The sequence below is a fragment of the Emydura macquarii genome, unplaced genomic scaffold (genome assembly GCF_026122565.2).
Source record: "Emydura macquarii macquarii isolate MOO-44397 ecotype Brisbane River unplaced genomic scaffold, CSIRO-AGI_Emac_v2 contig_3184, whole genome shotgun sequence".
NCBI lineage: Eukaryota > Metazoa > Chordata > Testudines > Chelidae > Emydura > Emydura macquarii.
In genome coordinates, this window is record NW_027133321.1 from 108701 (window position 1) to 113494 (window position 4794).

Genomic DNA, 4794 nt, shown 5'->3' on the forward strand with positions numbered 1-4794 from the left:
TGGGGGTGTTTGCTGGGAGTCTATCCCAGGAGTGGCTGGCTAGAAGCACTCCTTCGGTAGGCCAGGGACCGATTACATGTGGGAGGCTGGGCGTGGGCTGACCCAGGAGTGGGTGGTTCACAGAGCAAAGTGGGGTAAGTCGGGGCCCAGGAGTGAGGAATTGGGGTGACACAGCTACTCACCAGTGCAGATTGCAGGGTTTTAAAGCGAGCCAAGTACCCCACCATGGAAAGTGAAGTCAATGAGAGCTGTCTGTGTTTCTTTGATGCCAAGAGAGCAATGAAACATCTCTGTTTTCTTTCTCATTCCTAGACAAGCTGACCTGGACGAGACCTTCTCAGTGCTTCCACGGTAAGGATGGGTGCTCTGCATTCATTAACAGATAGCAAAATAAATAGTTAAGATTGTGACCATGGAAACAAAGCAAAGAAGGTCCATGGAGATATAGCCTGATCTATGAATTGTGTATTCGTTATATCGATTCCTTAGGCATTCCCAGTTATCACTCTGAGGTTCGACAGATTCTGGTCCCAAGATCAGGCCCAGTATTATTAAAATTATTGTTCAGTTGGGAATCTCGATGCGCACAGCTGCCATGCTCACACTCCAGGTATCTGTCTGTATTTTTAATAGCTTATTAATGCATTCAGCAAAATCCCAAACACTCTAACCCAGCAAAGTAGGTAGAGATAATACAGAACGAACATCCGGACATCCATATATTCACAGCATCACTTGCAGAACAGCCAGAAACGTTACTCATTGTCTTCTTCATCACCATCACCTTCCTCCTCATCACCAGGTGTTTCTATCCTAAAATATCCAAAAGCTGGTGTTAGCTCATATTCCTATAGTTGCCTGGAGTCGTTATGTACAAGCTTCCCCCTTAAACACTCGGTTTCCAATTCCCCAAAATTCAGGGGTGATTATCTGTGTCAAAGGTCGTAGTCCTCAAGCCTTCTACTAACTGCTGAAGTCAGAGTCTCACAGGTTACCTGTAGGTTCCTTGCGTTACTACTCAATAAAATAAATGCTAAAGCTAGCTCTGTGGGCTACACAGGCCAATAAATACATGGAAGGACCGAGTCTGGATAAGGGCTTGATAAAGTGGAAGATGGCTCTTCTCTGAGATCTTCCACTGTCTCCATAGCATGCATTTTTATGGTGGTTCGCTGGTTGGCCCATAGAGAGGAATAATGTCTCTTTAGCCATTACCTTAAAAGGGAATTACTCCCAGCATCGGACTACATAGAATACAACTCTACCAGACTCATTTTTCTAGAGCCCATAATAAAGTACACTTGCCCATTTCTAACTCATTCTTACTGGCCATTATGGAAGGGTAAAGTACTAAATACAGATGGTTACATCCTAGTAATGCACATCTTCTTTGAACAGAATATCAGATCCTCAGCCATGTGTGGACAAGCCTCAGTAGCTCTGCCCTTCCCATAGTTTGTTTTCAACTGGATAAATAGTTTTAAAAAGTTTAAAAAGTTATTTGTAGATGCGATTACAGCTCATCAATTCGAGATGATAGCACTGTAAGAACCTAGAGCGTTAGCCCTGCCAATGTATTAAAATAGATAGAGAGAAGTCTCAGAATTATTTCTATTTGGTTTTGTGAAAACTGCCAGTTTGTTTAAAAGTGACTTTTGGGTTGGTTGGTTTTTCATTAGAAAACACTATTTTTAAGTGCAAAAGTCTATTTTCACTTACAGGAGTTTATTTTAGAGGATGAAATGCAACTTTTTTTTTTTATCATTTTACATTTTAGAATTTGATCTGGCTTCCTATGTAAATCATTTACCACTTCCACTTTTCCCAATGCATAAAAAATTGTCATCTCATTTGGCTTTTCAAAGGCCGCTACGCAGTCAAGCCGCGGTATTTTAATACGACTTCTTCCCCTCTGTTCCTTTGTAAACCCAAGCTATTGTGAACATCATACATTATTTCTGAGTGACAAAAGATCCTGGAAGGAAAATGTGAACATGTTTGTGTGAAATGTCATGAAATTTCCAATTATTTGTTTCCTGTTATGTCATGTGCTCAAATACACAGGAGAACATGTAGAAGGGTTGGTGAGTAGGTAGATACAATTGTCACTTATGGATGAGTTGCTCCATAATTGTCCACAAGATGGTCACCTGCATCTTCTCCTGAAGCATCTAATGCTGGCCATTGATGAAGAGGGGCTATTGGGCCCGATGGACCCCAGTCTGACCCAGTCTGGCCATTGCTGTGTTTTCTCTCTATATGATTCTGTGATTCCGTGCTGGAGAACCGACATGCTGTCGATGTCTCCCTGGCAGCTCCCATCATGTGGGAAGGCACCTCAACAGACACATCCTGAACGCCCAGTACAGATGGAAAAATCTCGTCGTTGGGATGGCTGCGTTTGCTGTTAAAAATTACGAATTCCCTTCCACACACCCAGCCCTGTGATACTGCCCTTAGCTGTGCAGTGTGACTGAGTGTGGTGGCCGTCCTTGAAAGCCTTCCTATAACAGTGCTGGCTCCGTTCCACCTCCCGCTGCGCAGAGACCCCTTAAAGCACAGAGACGCTGGGATTCACCCACCCCTTATCACACCGCACCGGTCTGACTAACCCATCTCAACAGGCCTTAGGGCCACAGAACAAAATATTGACATCGCTAAGCCCTAAAATAAGATTCTTAAAGGGGGATTCCGATCTCTGTTTCCTACTATGGAAGGAACTGGAGGCAGATACTTAAAGCAACAATAATATATAAAGGCGGGGATTACAACACGGCCTTAAGATCCTGATTTTTAAAATGTACTGAGACACCTAACTCCATCCAGGCCAAACCTGAGTGGTTCAATGACCTCCTGCGCTATGTTGCAACAGCTGGAGCAGGGAGCTGGGCCCAGCCAGGTTGAGTCTGGAAACCATCCCCCACACCCTTGGATCTCCCCTCAGGGCCAGGATTAGGGCGGTGGTGCTGAGCAGAGGGGGTGCTGCAGGTGATCGATGTCCCCTTCGTGGGGCTAGGAGGGGGCGGCAGCAGAGGAGGTGGGTCACAAAAAAAGACAAAACACAGTCATGGGTTACCTTCATAAAAAGTTGGAGCACCGCTGGGTTAGAACGATCACCCAGGAGAAGGGAGACACAAAACCCAGTACACCTGTTCCAGAGACTCACCCGATGCTGAAACCCCATTGGGAACCAGCCCTGTGTGTCTTAGTCCTCACTCTGAAAGGATCCAGGAGCTGAAAAGTTTTGACCATTTTGGTCCAGAGGCCTGAGGTTTGAAACTCAGGTCACCTGTGCTTCAGAAGAAAGAAAGGCAGGATGGAGGTTTTTCTAGGGATCTTGTCATGGTAGCATCAGCGAGAACGAGCCCCAGATTGTGGAAAATAGATTCCCAGGACACCGTGGTTGGGGTGAATGCAAGACAGTCTTTATAACCTGTTTACAAAGACATTCACAGCTAAAACCACACTGATAACTCACTTTGTTCACTGTTGCACTCATTTGCCTTTCAGATACATCTGGTTCATAGAAGGGTTTATTGGCTCCGCCAACAAATTCTTCCTCTCCGGGCAGAGGGTCAACTTCTATCTCTTCACTGACCACCCGGAGAAGGTCCCGTCCATGAAGCTGGCCACTTAGAAGCATCTCTTCATCATCCCTGTCGAGAACTACTCACGGTGGCAGGACATCTCCATGAACTGCATGGACATCAGCAGCAGCTACATCTGCAGCCGCTGGTGCTACGAAGTAAATTATCTTTACTCCATGGACATCAACCTCCAGCTGTTCGAGCACATTGGGGTGGAGATCATCAACCGCTGGTGGGGACCATCAGCTCCTGGCAATACACCAAGCTTCGGGAGAACAACTCCTACGAGAGGTGGCTGGAGTCACGAGCCGCCATCCCCAGCGGGGTAGAGGATTTCTACTACGCGGCCAGCTTCTATGGCGGAAGCATGTCTGAGGTCTACAAGTTGACCACAGCTTGCTTCAAAGGGGTCACGGAGGACAGAGCCAATGGCATCGAAGTCAAGTGGCACGAGGAAAGCCACCTGAATAAATACCTCGTGTACCACAAGCCTACACATCTACTGTCCCCGGAGTACTACTGGGATGAGGAGCTGATCATACCTCCCATTGTCAAGGTTAAGAGACTGTCCTCGGTGTGCAAGGATCTGAAAGAAATCAGGTCCTGACAGAAGGAAGAAAGAAAGATGGGTGGATGCTCTGATGAATATGGCAATTTCCTGCAGTACTCTTGAAAAAAGTCTCATTGCACTAAATTTTAAGTATCTTTGGAATCTGTTGTATTAAATGCAAAGGTCATGTGACTTGTGGGAGCCAGGAGAGGGATGGTGTTATCATAGCTTTCCAGCTCTCTTTCCCACCTCCTAAACTTCACAAGCCACCAGCAAGTGAATCGTTTGTTTTTTCATTGTATTAGACATTATTCTGCAACTTTTTTCTTTTAATTTCATGCCATTATGTCTGCCCCTCCATTGCTGGCTTCTCCACAAAATTCTAAAGAAAACCAGAGAATTCTCTTGAAGCCGAAATGGCATGAACGATCTGGCAGTTTCCTACAATCTCCTTGAAATACCTTGTTGCATTAAGTTTACATATTATAGTGGTCAGGAATTGTATGTAAACTCTTTGAGGAGGAGATGGGATGTGAGCCCTGGGATGTGTTATGAACTGCAAGGGACTATACTGAGCAATGTGCCAGATGAGAATGGACTTTTGGAACAAACAGTGGGAAGTAGTTGTAGCCTGATTTTATAGTTATTGATTTATTG

The 4794-nt window shown here is 45.3% G+C and overlaps 1 pseudogene; it reads left to right on the forward strand.

The window, feature by feature from the left end:
• The first annotated feature begins 307 nt into the window (after window positions 1–307).
• On the forward strand, window positions 308–4194 carry LOC137142156 (histo-blood group ABO system transferase 1-like; annotated as a pseudogene).
• The last annotated feature ends 600 nt before the right edge of the window (window positions 4195–4794 follow it).